Source organism: Ursus maritimus, unplaced genomic scaffold, assembly GCF_017311325.1.
Source record: "Ursus maritimus isolate PB19 unplaced genomic scaffold, ASM1731132v1 scaffold_27, whole genome shotgun sequence".
Lineage (NCBI taxonomy): Eukaryota > Metazoa > Chordata > Mammalia > Carnivora > Ursidae > Ursus > Ursus maritimus.
In genome coordinates, this window is record NW_024425230.1 from 20,986,972 (window position 1) to 21,009,413 (window position 22,442).

The 22,442-nt window shown below is 41.2% G+C and overlaps 1 long non-coding RNA gene across 6 annotated transcripts in view; it reads right to left on the reverse strand.

Moving 5' to 3' along the window:
• Positions 1-855: 855 nt before the first annotated feature.
• LOC121105523 overlaps positions 856-22,442 on the reverse strand; it is a 43,328-nt gene continuing 21,741 nt past the window's right edge. For 2 of the 6 annotated variants that reach the window (XR_005838067.1, XR_005838068.1), the window contains exons 3-5: positions 6,359-6,518; positions 4,393-4,433; positions 1,489-3,529 (exon numbers count right to left, since the gene is read on the reverse strand). This is a non-coding gene — a long non-coding RNA (uncharacterized LOC121105523). The other 4 variants (XR_005838070.1, XR_005838072.1, XR_005838069.1 and 1 more) reach the window with 4 other exon arrangements.

Sequence of the window (22,442 nt, forward strand, 5' to 3'; positions counted from 1 at the left end):
GTTAGGATGGCTAGTATCAAACAGACAAAAGGTAAGTATTAGCAAGGATGTAGGGAAAGGGAACATTGATACACTGTTGGTAGGAATGTAAACTGGTGCAGCCACTGTGGAAAACAATATGGAACTTTCTCAAGAAATTAAAAATAGAACTACCATATTATCCAGCAATCACACTACTGGGTATACATCCAAAGGAAGTGAAACCAGGATCTCAAAGGGATGCCTGCCCTCCCATGTTCCTTGCAGTGTTGTTCACAGTAGCCAAGACATGGAAGCAATCTAAATGTTCATCAATGGATAGATGGGGGGGGGGGGGATGTAGTATATCCATACAATGGAATATTATTCAGCCTTTAAAAAAAAAGGAAGTCCTGCCATTTGCAACAACAAGAAGGATGAACCCGGAAGTGAAAGAAACCAGACACCAGAGGACAACTACTGCATGATCATTTACATGGGGCATCTAAAATAGTCAAAGTCATAGAAGCAGAGAATAGAATGGTGGTTGTTAGGGACTGGGGGGAGGGGGAAATGGGGAGGTAGAAGTCAAAGGAGTACAAAATGTCAGGTCTACGAGGTAAATAAAGACCTAGAGACCTACTGTACAGTGTAGTGCCTATAGTTAATATTGATTTATAGACTTAAAAATTTACTAAGAGGGCAAATCTTTTTTTTAATTTTTTAAAGATTTTATTTATTTATTTATTTGAGAGAAAGAGAGCACACAAGCAAGGAGAAGGGCAGAGGGAGAGGGAGAAGCCGACTCCTCGCTGAGCAGGGAGCCCAATGTAGGGCTCCATCCCAGGACCCTGGGATCATGACCTGAGCTGAAGGCAGACGATTACCCGACTGAGCCACCCAGGCGCCCCTAAGAGGATAGATCTTATGTTAAGCATTCTTATAAAATAATAATAGTAATAAACTTTTGGGGGCAATAGGTATGTTTATGGCATAAATTGTGGTGATGGTGTTTTGGGTATGTACTTACCTCTAAATTCATCAAGTTGTATACATTAAATATGTACAGTGATATGTCAATTATGCCTCAATAAAATGGTTTGAAAAACAAACAAAAAACCCCAGGCTGGCTGCAGCCACGTGGCTGGCGTGCCCCCTACTTCCTCCCCTTCCTGACGTCCCGCTCCAATGGCTTCAAATCTCCACGGCCTTATGTGGCAGCCACTAGCTACATGTGGCTGTTTTCACTTTATTTTTAATGAATTAAGCCTAAGTAAAATTCAAGCATTCAGTCTCACCAGCCACATTTCAAGGGCTTCATAGCTAGCAACGTGTGGCTAGTGGCTGCCATTTTGGACAGCACAGACAAAGGACACTTCCATCATTGCAGAAAGTTCTATGGGGCAGCGCTGCCGTAAATCCTTTCTTGGGAAGAGTAATCTCTTGCTTACTGGGTTCTATGACTTCACCCCATCAGCACAACTGGTAGACCAGGTACCTGCAAGACAGGAAGCTAAAAGAACAAGAAAACATTTTTTTAAAGGTTTGGTATTTATTTCCTTAAGAGCACCAGTCATCATGGGGAAAAGACCAGAACTTTGCTGGACTTCCTTATACCTACTTGTAGGTTATTGATGTTCTTATATTAAATGATAAACCATGAGGTACGACATGGAGACAGCTTAAGTTTTGGGCCCTTCAGTTCAACAGCCCCTTCTAAGGACAGGGTTGTGGACCCCAAACAGTGTGTTCATATTGGCATATGCTTTTACAAAACTTTCACGGGTGGGGCAGTTTTTGGTGCAGTCAGTTAAGACCAGTATCTTTTTTTTTTTTTTTTTTTTTTTTTTTGCCTGAATTTTCCTTTGCCTCACATCAGACGATATTGGAAGGGACCTGAATGAGAGAACAGCTGACATGAGATACATTTAGTTCGGGGTTTGTAGGATAGATTTACGGGGTCTATAGTCTTTCCCGCCTATCATTCAGCTTTTGCAAGCTGTCCTGGTATAGGAGGGCCCTTCCAGCCTCTGTGCTGACTCACCTAGGGGAGGGCTCAAAGGTATAGGACGGGGGGTCACATCACAGTAGAAATGTGTTCTGAAGCACCTGGCACTGAGATGGCGTGGGGAGAGGAGAAGGAACAAACTGTGGGACAAAAGGAACCAGAAGCTGGTGTGTAGAAAACTCTTCCACTCACCAGAGAGGTAAAACAGTAAGCAGAGGATTGGTTCTCATTAACCCTAGTCAAAATGGACGTTTTCTCGGGAATGTTCTCGCTAAAGCCGCACAAGTCATTGTAAACCCACCAACCTTTTTTTTTTTTTTTTTGTTCTTTTGCTGTGCATGGGGCAACACTGAATTTCCCAGGATTTCTGTAGAACAGAAACAGACAACAGTAAAACAAACAAGAAGTGCCTATGTGTGTAGTCTCGGGTTTCATGCATCACAACACATCTTAGCATATCTGACACCTCTTGTCTTGACAAAGTCTGCTGGTTCCAGAAGAAAGAGAGTGCCAAATTGCCACAAATGCAGTGAAATCACCTGAAGAAAACACACATACACACCACAGAGCAAAAGATGCAAAACAAAGAAGCAGTGAAGAGAGAACGCATAATAGAAAATAAGACGCCAGAAGGAGAACTAAACCCATCCATCACATTACATCAATAAATGCAAACAGGACAAGCCTTGTTGGGAAAGAAAATCTATGATCTGCCTTTATATCAGACATCTCTTCATGCCACACCAGAGCCTCTGGTCCTCTCATGCGTCCGGGGCCTCTGACCCATCCTGTCCTAGCCCCTCAGTGATGACCAACCCTCCTTGGGTTCCCACTGACTTCCCGCAGAAACAATCCTCCACGCCTCACCTCGCGGCCACACCTCAACACTTGCCCCCGAGACAACTGGTCCCAAGGGTGGCCCTTAAAAGAAGACACTCAGTGTAGGATTGTGAAATTGAATTACCCGTTGGACTGATGGCAGTAAGGTCACTTGCTATGGAAAGTGGGTGGTGGCCACCCTGGGCAGGGAGAGGCAGAGGGATTCCTGAGGTTTCCGTCTGTGGTTAAATGGGCTGAGGTGCCGGTAGGAGGTGAATGTCAGCTGGGAGGTGGAATGTCTGTAGCCTGTGATGGGTCTGGGGGCGATGATAAGTACAAGAAATGTGGGCCAGGCCAGCTTTTATGCACAACCACGGAAACCTTGGTGGAAAGAAGATGAGAGGCTCAGGGTGGCTCCCAGCCCGCTTCAGGATAGGGCAATGCTGGGGGGGGGCACGGCAGCTTTCAAGGAGCCGCTCACCTCCCGCAGCTCCAGGCAAACTGCTCAGTCAGGCCCTGCTGCATATGTAAGGGTGACAGAGCTGCTTGCCCCATTCCAGCTGTTGCTGAGATGACAGAAGTTTTGCGCCTCAGCTCACATGGTGCGGGTACAACCCAGCAGTGCCTGGAGCGCTCCCCTGTGCGTGTCTCCGCTCCTGCCCTGAGGCATCTGCGCTGATGCATGAGACACCTGGGCCTCTGGGCACCAACCCCACACAACCCGAAGTGCAGAGGAGTTAACACCTGTGGAGAGAACATTTGAGAACGTGGGGGATGGAAGCTGCCAGGTGAATTCTTCCTCCTTTCTCTCCCTGTACAGACTGTGATGAGAGATAGCTGCAAAGGCGGATGGGCTCTTGGAAGATGGTCCCATGAGACCAGACACGCACTCCCTCTAAGGGCATCCTTAGACTTGCCCTTCCTGCTTCCTTGCCCCTCAGTCATGTTCCCTTCCTCTGGCTTTCCTGGGATTGCATTCCCTAATAAAGGAGTGGCAAGGGAGATTTGGTCTCAGGCTATGCTTTTTGAAGAACGCAATCTAATACAATCATATGCAAGAATTTTCTAAAACAAAGTGACCCAGAAAGATAAGTGTAAAAGGATTTGGCAAAGAGGAGAAACATGCAAACCAAAATGGCAGACTCATGCTTGTAATAACAGACAAGGCTGAGCTTAACACAAAATGCATAAACTCAGGTTTTTTAAAATGGGATTTTATAGTACTAAAAATTACAGTCCACAAGGAAACAGAATGAAGAGAATATCAACCTGTCAAGTAAAGTAGGATTGGAATTCAAAAATAAAACATTATAGGATGAAACATGAATCAGAAGGGATCACAATGAGATCCAAATTCACACCCATGAAAATTACTATTATATAAAAACAAAAACAGAAATAACAAATGTTGGTGAGAATGTAGAGAAATCGGAACGTTTGTGCACTGTTGGTGGGAATGTAAAATGGTGCAGCCACTGTGGAAAGCAGTGTGGAGGGTCCTCAAAAAATTAAACACAGAATTATGTTCCAGCAACTATGATCCAGCAATTCTACCTCTGGGTATACATCCAAAAGAACTGAAAGCAAGGACTCAAACATTTACTTACCTACCCACGTTCACAGCAGCATTATTCACAACAACCAAAAGCTGGAAACAAACCAAATGTCCATCAGTGGATGAATGGATTAAAAAAAAAAGTGTCATATACATACAATAGAATATTATTCAGCCTTAAAAAAGGAAGGAAATGCAGGGCACCAAGGTGGCTCAGTTGGTTAAGCGTCCAACTCTTGATTTCAACTCAGGCCATGATCTCAGGGTTGTGAGATCGAGCCCCACATCGGGCTCCATGCTGGGCTTGGAGCCTCCTTGAGATTCTCTCTCTCCCTCTCTCTGCCCCTCCCCCTGCGCGCGCGCTCTCTCTCTCTCTAAAAAAAGGAAGAACTAAAGAAAGAAAATGCTGACACATACCACAACATGGATGAACCCTGAAGACATTATGCTAAGTGAAATAAACCAGACACAAAAGGACAATATTATAGGTTTGCACCTATATGGGGTACCTAGAGGACTCCAAGTCACAGAAACAGAAAATAGAATGGTGGTTACCAGGGGCTGGGGAGGGGAGGGAAGAATGCAGTAGTGTTGTTTAATGGGTGTAGAGCTTCAGTTTGGGAAAATGAAAAACTTCTGGAGAGGGATACATCACAGGAATGTGACTGCACTTAACAACACAGAACGGTACATTTAAAAATGGCTAAGATGGTAAATTTTATGTTAAATATATTTTACCACAATAAAAAAAATCAATGTACACATGCACTGTAGAAAATAGGATAAGCAAAAAGAAAACATTTTTAGAAATTGCACTAAGGGGAAAAAAAAGAAACAGATTTGAGTCTGTATCTAAGATGATATATGTAAATTAAAAAACAAACACATGCATACACCAACACTGGATGTCTTAGTTTACTAGGCTGCCATAACAAAGTCCAATACACTGGAAGCTTAGACAGCAAATATTTATGCCCTCACACTTCTGGAGGCTGGACGTTCGAGGTCAAGGTCTCGGCTGGGTTGGCTCCTACCAAGGCCTCTCTCCTTAGGTTGTAGATGGCCATCTTCTCCCTGCATCTCATGTGGTCTTTTCTTTGTGTGCGTACACGTCTGCGTCCAAATTTCCTCTTCTTATAAGCACACCAGTCATATTGGATTAGGGCCAATTCTAAAGACCTCATTTTATTTTATTTTATTTATTTATTTATTTTTTTAAAGATTTTATTTATTTATTCAACAGAGATAGAGACAGCCAGCGAGAGAGGGAACACAAGCAGGGGAAGCGGGAGAGGAAGAAGCAGGCTCATAGCGGAAGAGCCTGACGTGGGGCTCGATCCGACAACGCCGGGATCACGCCCTGAGCCGAAGGCAGACGCTTAACCGCTGTGCCACCCAGGCGCCCCTAAAGACCTCATTTTAACTTAATTATCTCATTAAAGACTTCATTCTGAGGTTCTGGGGGTTAGAAGTTCTACATAGAAACTTTGGTGGAGACACAATTCAGACCATAACACTTATGTCATTCAATGATACATACCCAACCAAGGACACACAGTTAAATGTGCCAAAGTGCAAAAGCTAGAGGATGAGAGTGGCAGGAGAACAGAGTTGGAATGGGAGCGGAAACAGTAAGTGGAGGGGAAATGCCATTTTATTTATTTACTGTTTTACAGTTAAATGCATTTATTTTCTGAATATTATGGTAATCCATACTTCCTAAGGATATGAGTTTGGGGCTTGAAATGGGTCATAATAGCATCACAGACTCATATTTTACTGATTTCTACTCCCACGTCCCAGACTGTCCCTATGACATTCTCCTAATTATTTCTAGGAGGCCCATCCTCAAAGAAGATCATATAGCTTCCATCACACTCATCCTTTCCTGATCAGTGTGCCTGATCCTATGTCTCTCGTTGAGGCCCACGCTGTGTATAAAGAACCTGGAAGGCACTTTTTCATTGTCTCTGATGTCAAGCCACCATTGGGTACCCTTCTTCCCTCCCATGACATACCCACCACTGCTGCCTTTTCCAGTTACGTCTGCTCCTTCTGCACTCCGTGGGGTAGCACAGTTCTCGAGGGGCTGGTGTAGTCCCTGTTCTTTGCAGCCACACCTTGCTTCATGCAGAAACGAGAGGATGTTTCTCATTCTCTTGTATGTTAGCATAGTGCCTGGACACCAAAACAGAATTACTTTTGATCCAATCATTTAGAGTATTTTCTATGAAATAATCTCCTTTCATTTTCTGTCATCTGCAACTCCCTCCTTAGGTTTAAATATAGCACAGGCGTGGGCAATTTTTAGTGGGGAAATGCCATTTTAAAACGCACATGTCTGTAGGGCCCCTGGGTGGTTCAGTTGGTTAAGCACCCAGCTCTTGATTTCAGCTCAGTTCATGATCTCAGGGTTGTGAGACCTGGTTGTGAGATCCGTGTTGGGCTCTGCACCGGGCATGGAGCCTGCTTAAGATTCTCTCTTTCCGGGGTGCCTGGGTGGCATAGCGGTTAAGCGTCTGCCTTCGGCTCAGGGCGTGATCCTGGCGTTGTGGGATCGAGCCCCACATCAGGCTCCTCCGCTATGAGCCTGCTTCTTCCTCTCCCACTCCCCCTGCTTGTGTTCCCTCTCTCGCTGGGTGTCTCTATCTCTGTCAAATAAATAAATAAAATCTTAAAAAAAAAAAAAAAAGATTCTCTCTTTCCCTCTTCCTCTGCCCCACCCCCTCTAAAAAAAGTTAAAATGTACATGTCTCTGTATATGTGTGTATTAGAAATACAACAGAATGAGAAGACAGAGGAATTGATCCCAAATGAAAGAACAAGATAAAGCCACAGCCAGAGATCTAAGTGTAACATAGGTTCACATCAGGCATATACGTAACATGCCTGATAGAGAATTTAAAGCAACAGTCATAAGGATGCTCACTGGACTTGAGAAAAGAATGGAAGACACCAGTGAGACCCTTACCACCGAGATAAAAGAGTTAAAAAAAGAATCAATCAGAGATGAAGAGCACCATAAATGAGATTAGAAACATGCCTGATGCAATGAACAGCAGGCTGGCAGACGCAGAGAAACGAATTAATGACCTAGAAGACAAAGTAATGCAAAGCAATGAAGCTGAAAAAAAGGAGAGAAAGGAGAATTATGCAGAATGAGAACAGACTTAGGGAACTCAATGACTCCATCAAATGCAATAACATTCGTATTATAGGAGTCCCAGAAGTAGAAGAGAAAAGGGGGCAGAGAATTCATTTGAATAAATAATAGCCAAAAACTTCCCTAATCTGGAGAAGGAAACAGACATCCAGATCCAGGAGGCACAGAGAACTCCCATCAAAATCAACAAAAGCAGGCCAACACCAAGACATATTGTAAATAAATTGGCAAAATATGGTGATAAAGGGAAAAAATCCTAAAAGCAGCAAGACAAAAGAAGTCATTAACTTACAAGGGAAAACCTATAAGGCTAGCTGGAGATAGTTTCAACAGAAACTTTGCAGGCCATAAGAGAGTGGCATGATATATTCACAGGGCTGAAAGGCAAAAATCTGCAGCCAAGAATACACAATCCAGCGAGGCCATCATTCAGAACAGAAGGAGAGATGAAGAGTTTCCCAGGTGAACCAAAACTAAAGGAGTTCATGACCACAAAACCAGTCCTGCAAGAAATAGTAAAAGGGACTCTCTGAGTGGCAAGTAGAAACCAAAAGTGACAGTATAAATGTAGGAAACACAAAAGCAGTAAAAACGAATATTTCTGTACAAAAATCATTCAAGGAACTCATTCAAAAAAAGGATAGAAAATATAATCATCTACCTGAATGTGGGGAGGAGAGAAGAATGGGTTCAAACTTCAGTGACCATCAACCTAGTATCGACTGCTACATGCGGAAGAGGTTATATACAAACCTAGTGGTAAAACCACTAATAAACATGCAAAGAATAAAGACAAAGAAATCCAAATATATCACTGAAGAAAATCAGCAAACCATGAAATAAAGACAAAAAAGGATCAGAGAAAATCTCCAGAAATAACCATGAAACAAGTAACAAAATGGAAATAAGTACATATCTACCAATAATTACTTTGAATGTAAATGGACTAAACACTCCAATCAAAAGACATAAGGTGACAGAGTGGATAAAACACAAGACCCATCTGTACGCTGCCTACAAGACTTGTTTCAGACTCAAAGACACGTGCAGATTGAAAGTGAAGGGGATGGAGAACGTTCATCATGCAAACGGATGTGAAAAGAAAGCTGCAGTAGCCATACTTATATGGGACAAACTAGACTTTAAAACAAAGACTGTAACAAAAGACAAAGAAAGACACTGTATAATAATAAAGAGGACAATTCAACAAGAAGGTATAACAATCATAAATATGTATGCACCCAACATGGGAACACCCAAATACATAAAACAATTAATGACAAACATAAAGGAATTAATTGATAATAATACAATAATAGTAAGGGACTTTAACACCCAACTTACATCAACAGGCAGATGATCTAAACAGAAAATCAACAAGGAAACAGTGGCTTTGAAGGACACGGTGGGCCAGATGGATTTAACAGATATATTCAGAACATTCCATCCTAAAACAGCAGAATACACATTCTTTTCAAGTGCACATGGACCATTCTCCAGGGCAGATCATGTATGAGGCAACAACACAGGCCTCAACAGAGTCAAGATCAAAGTCAACATGCACCTTTTCTCACCACAACACTATGAAAGTAGAAATCAATACATGAAAAAAATCTGGAAAGACCACAAATACATGGAGGTTAAATAACTCCTACTAAACAATGAATGTGCTGATCAGGAAATATAAGAAGGAATTTAAAAATACATGGAAACAAATGAAAATTAAAACACAATGGTCTAAAACCTTTGGGATGCAGCAAAAACAGTTCTAAGAGGGACGTTTACAGCAACAAGCCAACCTCAAGAAGCAAGAAAAATCTTAAATAAACAATGTAACCTTACACCTAAAGGGGCTAGAAAAAGAACAACAAACAAAGCCTAAAACCAGCAGAAGGAAGGAGATAATAAAGATGAGAGCAGAAATAAACAATATAGAAACTAAAAAACCCCAATAGAACAGATCGATGAAACCAGGAGCTTGTTCTTTGAAAAAATTAATAAAATTGATAAACCTCTAGCCAGACTTACCAAAAAGAAAAAAGATCCCAGACAAATAAAATCAAGTGAGAGAGGAGAAATAGCAAACAACACCACAGAAATACAAACGATTGTAAGAGAATATTATGGAAACCCGTATGCCAACAAACTGGATAACCTAGAAGAAATGGGTAAATTCCTAGAAACACAAAAATTACCAAAAACTAAACAGGAAGAAATAAAAAATTCGAACAGATCGATAACCAGCAAAGAAACGGAATCAGTCATCAAAAAGCTCCCAACAAACAGAAATCCAGGACCAGACGCTTCCCAGGCAAACTCCACCAAACATTTAAAGAAGAAGTAATATGTGTTCTTCTCAAACTGTTCCAAAAAATACAAGAGGAAGGAAAACTTCCAAATTCATCTTATGAGGCTGGCATTACCCTGATACCCAAACCAAATAAAGGCCCCACAAAAAAGAGAGCTACAGGCCAATATCTCTCACAAATGTAGATGCAAAAATCTTCAACAAAATACCAGCAAACCGAATGCCATAATACATTAAAAAAATCACTTACGACAGTCAAGTGGGATTTATTCCTGGGTTGCCAGGGTGGTTCAGTATTCCCAAACCAATCAACATGATGCATCACATCAACACAGGAAAGGATAAAAACCACATGATCATTTCAGTAGACTCAGAACAAGCATTTGACAAAGTACAACATCCATTCATGATAAAAAAAAAAAAAAAAAAACCTCAACAAAGTAGGTTTAGAGGAAACATACCTCATATAATAAAGGCCATATATGAAATATAGCTAATATCATCCTAAATGGGGAAAAACTGAGTTTTTCCCCTAAGGTCAGGAACAAGACAGGGATGTCCACTCCCACCACTATTACTCAACATCGTACTGGAAGTCATAGCCAGAGCGAGCAGACAACAAAAAGAAAAGCCATCTAGGGACACCTGGGTGGCTCAGTCAGTTAAGCATCTGCCTTCAGCTCAGGTCATGATCCCAGGGTCCTGGGAATGAGTCCCATGTTGCCGGGGGGGGTGGGGGGGAGTCCTTGCTCAGTGAGGAGTCTGCTTCTCCCTCTGTCTACTGCTCCCTCTGCTTATGCGCTCTCTCTCTCTCTGACAAATAAATAAATAAAATATTTTTTAAAAAACAAAAATAAATTTAAAAAAGAAATAAAAAGCAACCAAATCGGCAAAGAAGAAGTCAAATTTTCACTATTTGCAGAGGGCGTGACACTATCTATAGAAAACCCGAAAGTGGGGCGCCTGGGTGGCACAGCGGTTAAAGCGTCTGCCTTCGGCTCAGGGCGTGATCCCGGCGATCTGGGATCGAGCCCCACATCAGGCTCCTCCGCTATGAGCCTGCTTCTTCCTCTCCCACTCCCCCTGCTTGTGTTCCCTCTCTCGCTGGCTGTCTCTGTCTCTGTCAAATAAATAAATAAAATCTTTAAAAAAAAAAAAAGAAAAAAAAAAAGAAAACCCGAAAGACTCCAGCAAAAAACCGCTAGAACTGATCAACGAATTCAGTAAAGTTGTAGGATCCAAAATCCACGTACAGAAATCAACTGCATTCTATACACCAATAATGAAGCAGCAGAAACAGAAATTAAGGAATCAGTCCCATTTACAATTGCATCAAAAATAATAAGGTACCTAGGAATAAACCTAACCAAAGAGGTGAAACACCTGTACTCTGAAAACTCCAAAACACTGATGAAAGAAACTGAAGATGACACAAAGATCTAGAAAGACAATCCATGCTCATGGATTGGAAGAACAAATATTGTTAAAATGTCTACATGACCCAAAGCAATCTACATATTTAATGCAATCCCTATCATAATATGAACAGCATTTTTCACAGAGCCAGAACAATCCTAAATGTGTATGGAACCGCAAAATACCCTGAATAGCCAAAGCAACCTTGAAAAAGAAAAGCAAAACTGGGGGCATCGTAATTCTGGACTTCAAGTTATATTACAAAGCTGTAATCATCACAACTGTATGGTACTGGCAGAAAAATAGGCACAGAGATCAATGGAACAGAATAAAAAACCCAGGAATGAGCCTACAATTATATGGTCAATAAATCCTTGATAAAACAGGAAAGAATATTGCAATGGGAAAAAGACAATCTCTTCAATAAATGGTGTTGGGAAAACTGGACAGCGACATGCAAAAGAATAAAACTGGACCGCTTTCTTTCACCACACACAAAAATAAATTCAAAATGGATTAAAGACCTAAACGTGAGGCCTGAAACCATAAAACTCCTAGAAGAGAGCACACGCAATAGCTTCTTTGACATCAGCCATGCAAGTTCTTTCTAAATACGTCTCCTGAGGCAAAGGAAACAAAGGCAAAGACAAACTGGGGCGCCTGGCTGGCTCAGCCGGTAGAGCATGGGACTCTTAATCTCAGGGTTGTAAGTTCAAGCCCCACACTGGGTGTAGAGATTACTAAAAATAAAACCTAAAATAAATAAAAATAAATTATTGGGACTACATCAAAATAAAAAGCTTCTGCACGGCAAAGGAAACAATCAACAAAACTAATAGGCAACCTACTGAATGGGGGAAGATATTTGCAAATGACATATCCAATGAAAAGGGTTAGTATCCAAAATATATAAAGAATTTATATAACTCAACACCCCAAAAAACCTAAATAACCCAATTAAAAAATGGGCAGAAGACATGAATAGATACTTTTCCAAATAAGACGTACAAGATGGCCAACAGACACAAGAAAAGATGCTCAACATCACTCATGTTGCATATTTATTTTGTTGTTCCTTTAAAAATGTGCTGAATTAAACCCTAAATCCACTTGTTTTCATTCTATCTGGTTTAGGAGTCTCAGTTTCTAAGGCTGTAAATTTCCCCTTGAGCCACCTCCCAAGCTCCAACATCTCAGGCCCTGCCACCTGCCCCACACCCTTGAGATAGAGGGCTAGGGGTGCCCCCCACTGAAGACTCTAGTTTTGGAATATCTTCCCTCTTGCTACTCTCAAAGGTGCTTACTTCTTTTCCCTCGCCATAGCATTATGCCTCAAGATTCTTAGGCTTCCCCCCAATAAAATGTCTAGGAAGGCGGCTTCACACATTCCTATGTGACTTTCGTTCCCATAGTGAGTGTATGGTAGACAAATGGAACACCACTATATGGTAAACGTGCCATTGTAAATCGGCAGGGAAGAGATGGACAGATCAATGAGTGGTATTAGAACCACTGAATCCCGATCAATTAAAGGTGAAAATTCTAAAGTACTGTAAAAATACTAGAAAAAAATCCATGCAAAAAAAGTTTAATAATTGCAGAGTGGTATGGCTTTTCCAAATAAAACCTAAAGTCTCGGCCACACAAAAAGGCATGGATTGCAAGTGCACGTAATGAGGAGTCCTGCACCGACGTGCCAATGGCATAAAAGCAAGGTGGACGGAGCACCGCTCTAGCTTAATAATTGCCTTGTAAACATGGCAAAACGTGCTCCTCCTCATTCATCGTGAAAGCTGTGCAATCAAACCGTTGAGTAGGGTTGAGCATCTTGTAACATGTTTTATGAGCCGTTTATATTTTCTGTGAAAGCCAATTTTTGCTTGCGTCCATATTTTCCCCAGTCTGATGAGAAACATTTGGTAAAACAAAGTTGGTTATGACATGGATAAATAGACACATACATCTCTGGGGAAAATACATGTGTGAGTTGGTGTGACTTTTTTGAAAGGGCACTTGATCTATTAAAAGCACAAACACATGGGGTGCCTGGGTGGCGCAGTCGTTAAGCGTCTGCCTTCGGCTCAGGGCGTGATCCTGGCGTTCCGGGATCGAGTCCCACATCGGGCTCCTCCGCTGGGAGCCTGCTTCTTCCTCTCCCACTCCCCCTGCTTGTGTTCCCTCTCTTGCTGGCTGTCTATCTTTGTCAAATAAATAAATAAATAAATAATCTTTAAAAAAATAAATAAAAGCACAAACGCAGATCTTGAAAGTTCTCATCACAAGATAGAAAATTTTGTCACTGTGGATGGTGGAGGATGTTAACTAGACTTACTGTGCTGATCCTTCCCCAATATACACAAATCACGACACTGTGCACCTGAAACCAGCATAACGGTGTGTGTCGATCACACTTCAACAAAAATATAAAACCTACAAACACATATACCGCTTTATCCAGCAATTCTATTTCCAGAACTATATTCCTATGTGCATGAATTCACATATATGTGAGCATGTTTTGAAATACCAAAATACTACAAACGATCTCATTGTCCATGCATGGGGAACAGGCTAAATGAATGATGAATTATTTCCAAAGCAGTAAAATGAACGGAACACATATATATATACACACAACATACGTACGTGTGTGTGCCCGCGATACCAAACTATTTCACTCCCTGTGAAGTCAAAACAGCAAAATACAGTACGGTGTGCCTAAGAATCACTCACTCAACAAATTTTAGTCGAGGACTTGCTTTACGCCACGATCTGTGGTAGGCACTGGAGAAATGGAGGTACGCGGGATGGCTCAGGTCCAAGCTTACATTCTGCCGGAGGAGAGGCGCAAGGAACAAAGAGGATATCCAGAAATGAGCCCGTTTAGGACAGTGGTAAATACTGCCAAGGAAACTGTGCACAGAGATGTGACCGTGAGAGATTGTGGGCAGGGGGCTGCTTTAGAACACGTGGTCAGGGAGGGGCGCCTGGGTGGCACAGCGGTTAAGCGTCTGCCTTCGGCTCAGGGCGTGATCCCGGCGATCTGGGATCGAGCCCCACATCAGGCTCTTCTGCTATGAGCCTGCTTCTTCCTCTCCCACTCCCCCTGCTTGTGTTCCCTCTCTCGCTGGCTGTCTCTATCTCTGTCGAATAAATAAATAAAATCTTAACAAAAACAAAACAAAACAAAAAAAAAGAACACGTGGTCAGGGAGACTTCTCCAAAGATGTCATCGGAGTTGAGGCAGCAGGGTACAAGAGAAAAGACCCCGAGGCAGGAAAGAGCTCACAGTGAGGCCCACAAATATGGCCAGTCCCATCGGAGTGTGGTGACTGGTGGGGAGGGCACCCCAGATGGGGTCTGAGCGGTAGGCAGGGCTTGGGATGTGTATTTCTCTCTAAAAACATGTTCTCACTGTACACAAAAAAGGATATAAATGTACATAGATGCATTTTTTTCTTGTGTGTGTGCTTGTTTATGTACATATTTCTGGAAGGAAAAACAAGAAACTGATCGTGGTGGCGGCCTCGGGAGGACTGGGGCTCCAGGACAGGAAGGAGACTTATGTTTCACAGTGTATGTTTTTATGCTGTTTGATATTTATACCATGTACATGAATTACTCTTTCAATTAAAAACTAGTTAATTTTTTAAACTCTGGAAACATCATAATATTCCATCTCAGTTGTAATGAGAGAAATGCAAATTAAAACATCAGGGAAATAAGATTTTTTAGAAAGGATTCAAAAACTCATAAAGCTCATAGTTGATGAGAATATGAGAAAGCAGACTCGCAGGGACACCTGAGTGGCTCAGCTGGTTCAGCATCTGCCTTTGGCTCAGGTCATGATCCCCGGGTCCTGGGATCGGGCCCTGCCTCGGGCTCCCTGCTCAATGGAGAGCCTGCTTCTCCCTCTGCCCCACTTGTGCTCTCTCTCGCTATTGCCATTGCTATCTCTGTCTCTCTCTCTCTCAAATAAATAAAATCTTTTTAAAAAATGCAATGTATAGATCTTTTCTTTTATAGTTAGAACGCTTCCTGGCATCTGGATTAAGGAGTCTTTCCCTACTCTAAAATTAGAAAGATATTTCCTATATTGCTTTGTAAAAGGTTTTTAGTTTTACTTCTGGCATTTAGATCTATAATATACCAATTTTCATATTGGTCTGAGGAAGAAGAGATGCAGTTTGTTACTTTTTTCCCCCATATGGATAATCAATTTGCCCAGCTCCATTGACTGGTGAGTATCGGAGGTAGTGTGACAGAAGGTAAGGAGCAGACCAGGCAGTAAATGGAGTTGGGCAAGGAAACAAGGCCTTGGACTTGAGGGAAGTCTGCAGTGGTCCCTGAGACTTCCTCCTTAATATTAACTGACAGGTGAGAGGAGGCTGCTTTCCTGCATGTCGTCATAGGAGAATTTGGTGCTAGGGGCTGTTGCAGCTATTGTGTCCCCAGAGAGGAATGCTGTTGATACACAGAATATGGACAATTGAAAATCTACAAAGGACTAAAGTCTTTGATCAAGCCTTTGCCAACTCTAGAAGCAAGCATCTGGTACATATTAAGTCCTCAGTAAATATTCTGGACTAAGTGAAGGAATGAATACATATTCCACACAGGACCATTCCCCATGCCTCACAACACCTAGTTCTTTTCTGCCTCCGTGTCTTCATATTTTCTGTTCTTTCCACCGAGAAAGCCATTCCCTCAACATCTCCATCTCCTAAAATTTGACTCAACCTTCAAGACTCATCTAGGATGCTACCCTTTCCCTGGTGCTTAGCCCAAACTCCAAAAGCAAATGTGATTTCTCCCTCCCTCAAGTACTCACAGTACTTTGTACTTTCCATATCTACCTTTTTTAAACTTTTGACTTTTAATTATTTATGCCTAGTCTTGCTCTACAAAAGATTTGGAGGTGCTCATAAGAATACAGAGGACCTCAGTTCCGGCAGTGGTGGGGGCAGGTTTTGTGTTGCAAGCAGACCACGGCACATCTTGCTGTCCAAATAGGCAAACAGAGCCTCTACAGATAACGGGACTGAAGGAATAAAAGGCCAAGATTCAACGGTAGAGCACACGCAACACACATAGGATGGCCAGGCCCTGGGGAGCAAGGGATACTGCACTGCAGGGCATTACAGGATCTCCTCATCATAAGGCTATTATTGTTAAGAGCAAGAGAAGTAGCTAACTTTCCTAACACACAGAAACAGACACCGACAATCAGACAAAATGAGGTGACAGAGGAATATGCCCCAAATAAAAGAACAGGAACAAACCACAGCACGAGACCAAAGTGAAACGGATATAAGTAATATGCCTGATAGAGAATTTAAAGTAATGATCACGGGGCGCCTGGGTGGCTCAGTCAGTTAGGCAGCAGGCTTTTGGTTTTGACTCAGGTCAGGATTTCAGGGTCCTGGCACTGAGCCCCACATCCAGCTCTGTGCTCCACGGAGAGTCTGCTTGAGGATTTTATCTCCCTCTCCCTCTTCCTCTGCCCCTCCCCCCCTGCTCATGCTTGCGCTCACTCTCTCTCTCCCTCTCTCTCTAAATCTTTAAAAGATAGTTTTTTAAAAAATTTTTAAAAATAATGATCATAAAGATACTCACTGGAATTGAGAAAACAATGGAGAACATCAGTGAGACTCTTAACACAGAGACAAAAAGGAACCAATCAGAGATCAAGAAGACAATAAATGAAATTAAAAATACACTCGATGGAATAAGTAGCAGGCTAGATGAAGCAGAATGAAGTAATGACCTGGAAGACAGAGTAATGGAAAGCAGAAGAAAGAAAATTATGCAAATTGAGAATAGTCTTAGGGAACTCAGTGACTCCATCAAACGTAGTAACATCCCCATTATAAGGATCTCAGAAAACAGAGGTGGAGGCAGAAAATGCATTTGAAGAAATAATAGCTGAAAACTTCCCTAATGTGGGGAAAGAAACAGATACCAGATCCAGGAGGCACAGAGACACCCCCAAAAATTCAGCCAAAGGGGGTCCACACCAAGACACATAGTAAATAAAACGGTAAAAAGTGGGGCACCTAGCTGGCTCAGTTGGTAGAGCACATGACTCTTGATCTTAGGGTCATGAGCTCAAGCCCACATTGGGCATAGAGTTTCCTTAAAAATAAACAAATGGAATGGCAAAAAGTAGCAGTAAAGAAAAACTTTTAAAAGCAGCAAGAGAAGGGATGCTTGGGTGGCTCAGTTGCTTAAGCATCTGACTATGGATTTCAGCTCAGGTCATGATCTCAGGGTCATGGAATTGAGCCCCACATCAGGCTCTGAGTTTGGTGGGAGTCGGCTTCTCTCTCTCTCTCTGAAATAAATCTTTAAAAAATAAAAAAATAAAAATAACAGCAGCAAGGGAAGAAAACACAGTTATGAAAAAGAGAAACCCCATAAGGCTATCAGTGGATTTTTCAGCAAAAACTTTACAAGCCAGAAGGGAGTGGCATGATACATTCATAATGCTGAAAGGGAAAACTCTACAGCCAAGCGTGCTCTCTGCAGCAAGGCTACCATTCAGAATAGAAGGAGAGATAAGGAGTTGCTCAGACAATAAAGGCTAAAGGAGTTCATGACCACTAAACCAGTGCTGCAAGAAATACTAAAGGGGACTCTTAGAGTGGAAAGGGAGACCGTAAGTGAGAGTATGAAAGTAAAAAACACAAAAGTAGTAAAAATAAATATTTCTGTAAAAATCAGTCAAGGGATTCATAAAATATAAGGATGTAAAACATGACATGACATAGCTAAAATGTGGGAGGAAGAGGAATAAACTAAGAGACCCCTCAACTTAATATAGACTGTTGCATACAGAAGATGTCCTATACAAACGTAATGGGAACCACAAATCAAAAACCAGTCATAGACATGCAAACAATAAAGAGAAAGGATTCCAAGTATATCACTAGAGAAAGCCCACGAACAATGAAAGACAAAAAGAGAAGAAAGGACCAGAGAAAATCAATAGAAACAACCACAAAACAAGAAACAAAATGGCAATAAATACATATCTATCAATAATTACTTTGAATGTAAATGGACTAAAAGCTCCAATCAAAAGTCATAGGGTGACAGAACTCATTAAAAAAACAAACCCACACACAAGACCCATCTATATACTGCCTACAAGAGACTTATTTCACACTGAAAGCCACCTGCAGATTGACAGTGAGGGGCTGGAGAGCATTTATCACGCAAATGGATGTGAAAAGACAGCCAGCATAGCCATATTGATATGGGACAAAATAGACTTTAAAACTAAGACTATAACAAGAACAAGGAAGGACACCATATAATACTGAAAGGGACAATTCAACAAGAAGATATAACAACTGTAAACATTTGTGCACCCCAACATGGGAACACCCAAATACATAAAACAATTAATAACAAACATAAAGGAACTAATCAATAGTATTACAATAATAGTAGGGGACTTACCACCCCACTTATATCAATGCACGGATCATCCCAACAGAAAATCAACAAGAAAACAATGGCTTTGAATAACACACTGGAACAGATGGATTTAACAGACGTATTCAGAACATTCCATCCTAAAACAGCAGAATATACATTCTTTTCAAGAGCACCTTCTCCAGGATAGATCACATATTAGGCACCAAAACAAGTCTCAACGAATTCAAAAAAACTGAAGTAATACCACGTATCTTTTCTGACCACAATGTTATGAAACTAGAAATCAACCACAAGAAAAAAATCTAGAGAAGACCCCAAATACATGGAGGTTAAATAACATGCTACTCAACAATGAATGGATCAAGCAAGAAACCAAAGAAGAAATCAAAAATTACGTGAAGACAGATGAAAATGAAAACACAACACTCCAAAACCTTTGGGATGCTACAAAAGTGGGTATAAGAGGGAGGCTTATAGTAGCACAGGCCAACCTCAAGAAGCAAGAGAAACCTCAAATAAACAAGCCAGTCTTACACCTGAAGAAGCTAGTAAAGAACAACAAACAAAAACCCAAACCCAGCAAAGGAAGGAAATAATGAAGATTAGAGCAGAAAGAAATGACACAGAAACTAAAAAAACAATAGAACAGATCAATGAAACCAAAAGCTTGTTCTTTGAAAAAATTAATAAAATTCTACTCCTGAAACTAATATTACACTATATATTAACTAACTAGAATTTAAATTAAAAAAAGGAAAAAAATTTATAAAATTGAGACACCTCTAGCAAGATACAGTAAAAAAGAGAGCAAGAGAGAGAGGACCCAAATAAACAAAATTACTAATGAAAGAGGAGAAATAGCCAGTATCACAGAAATACAAACAATCGTAACAGAATATTATGAAATGACATGTCAACAAATCGGACAACTTAGAAGAAATGGGTTAATTCTTAGAAACATATAACCTGTGAAAACCAAAGCAGGCAGAAATAGAAGATTTGAACACACCGATCACCAGCAATGAAATTAATCAGTCATCAAAAAACTCCCAAGCAACAAAAGCCCAGGACCAGGTGGCTTCACAGGCAAATTCTACTGAACAGTGATTTATTTATTTTTAAAGATTTATTTATTTATGGGGCGCCTGGGTGGCTCAGTCGGTTAGCCTCCGACTCTTGGTTTCAGCTCAGGTCATGATCTCAGGGTTGCGGGATCAAGCCCCCTGTCAGGCTGAGGGTGGAGTCTGCTTAAGACTCTCTCCCTCTCCCTCTGCCCAACCCCTGAAATGAATAAAATTTACTTATTTATTTATTTCAGAGAGAGAGCGCACACAGCCATGTGAGCGAGGAGAGGGGCAGAGGGACAGTAAGAGAGAGAATCCTCAAGCAGGCCTCCGCTGAGCATGGAGCCCCACCATGGGGCTCGATCCCAGAAACCCAAGATTATGACTTGAGCCGAAATCAAGAGTCAGACACTTAACCGACTGAGCCACCCAGGTGCCCCAATTCTACCAAACATTTAAAGAAGAGTTAATACCCATTCTTCTCAAGGTATTCAAAAAAATACAAGAGGATTGAAAACTTCAAATTCATTCTATGAGGCCAGCATTACCCTGACACCAAAACCAGACAAAGACACTACAAAAAAAGAGAACTATAGGCCCGTATCTCTCACGAATATGATGCTGAAATCCTCAACAAAATCTTAGCAAACTGAATCCAATGACATATTAAAAAATCATTCTACACGATCAAGAGGGATTTATCCCCAGGATGCAAAGGTGACTTAATATTTGCAAAACAATCAACATGATAGGTCACATCAATAAGAGATAGGATAAGAACCATACGATCATTTCAATAGATGCAGAAAAAGCACTTGACACAGTACAACAACGTTTCATGATAAAAAACCCTCTGCAAAGTATTATGTAGAGAGAATAGATCTCAACATAATAAAGGCCATATATGAAAAATCCACAGCCAACAAAATACTCGATGAAAAACTGAGAGCCTTTCCCTTAAGGTCAGGAATAAGACAAGGGTGCCCATTCTCACCACTTTTATTCAATATAGTACTGGAAGTCTTAACCACAGCAATCAGACAACATAAAGAAATAAAAGGCATCCAAATTGGTGAGAAAGAAGCAAAACTGTCACTATTTGCAGATGACATGATATTATACATAGAAAACCCTAAAGACTCCACAAACAACTACTAGAACTAATAAAGGAATTCAGTAAAGTTGCAGGAAATGAAATCAATGTACAGAAATCTGTTTATTCCTATATATGAATAATGAAGCAGCAGAAAGTGAAACCAAGAAAATCCCATTTACAATTGCACCAAAAAAACAATAAAACATCTAGTAATAAACTTAACCAAAGATGTGAAAGACCTGTACTCTGAAAACAATAAAACACTGATGAAAGAAATTCAAGATGACACAAAGAAATGGAAAGACATTCCATGCTCATGGGTTAGAAGAACAAAAACATTTTTTTAGATTTTATTTTTAAGTAATCTCTACACCCAACGTGCAGCTTGAACTCACAACCCCAAGATCAAGAGTCTCACACTCCACCAACTGAGCCAGCGAGGCGCCCTGGAAGAACAAATATTGTTAAAATGTCTATACGACCCAAAGCAATCTACACGTTTAATGCAATCCCTGTCAAAATACCCAAAGCATTGTTCACAGAGCTAGAACAATCCCAAGTGCGTATGGAACCACAAAAGATCCCAAATAGCCAAAGCAACCTTGAAAAAGAAAAGCAAAGCTGCGGCCATCACTATTCCAGACTTCAAGTTATATTACAAAGCTGTAGTCATCAAAACTGTATGGTACTGGCAGAAAAATAGGCACAGAGACCAATGGACTAGAACATAACCCAGAAGTAAATCCACAACTATATGATCAATTCAATCTTTGACAAAGGAGGCAAGAACATGCAATGGGAAAAAGACAGTCTCTTCAATAAATGGTGTTGGGAAAACAGGACAGCGACATGCAAAAGAATGAAAATGGGCCACTTTCTTTCACAATAACAAAAAAACCTCAAAATGGATTAAACTAAACGTGAGGCCTGAAACCATAAAAATCCTAGAAGAGAGCACATGCAATAGCTTTTTTGACATCAGCCATAGCAAATTCTTTCTAAATATGTCTCCTGAGGCAAAGGAAACAAAGGCAAAGACAAACTGGGGCGCCTGGCTGGCTCAGCCGGTAGAGCATGGGACTCTTAATCTCAGGGTTGTAAGTTCAAGCCCCACACTGGGTGTAGAGATTACTTAAAAATAAAACCTAGGGGCGACTGGGTAGCGCAGTCGTTAAAGCGTCTGCCTTCGGCTCAGGGCGTGATCCTGGCGTACCGGGATCGAGTCCCACATCAGGCTCCTCCGCTATGAGCCTGCTTCTTCCTCTCCCACTCCCTCTGCTGTGTTCCCTCTCTCGCTGGCTGTCTGTCACATAAATAAATAAAATCTTTAAAAAAAAAAATAAAATAAAATAAAACCTAAAATAAATAAAAATAAACTATAGGGACTTCATCAAAATAAAATATTTCTGCACAGCAAAGGAAACAATCAACAAAACTAAAAGGTAATCTACCGAATGGGGGAAGAGATCTCCAAATGACATATCCGATGAAAAGGGTTAGTATCCAAAATATATAAAGACCTTATAGGGGCACCTGGGTGGCTCATTCGTTAAGCGTCTGCCTTTGGCTCAGGGCATGATCCCAGCGTTCTGGGATCGAGCCCCACATCGGG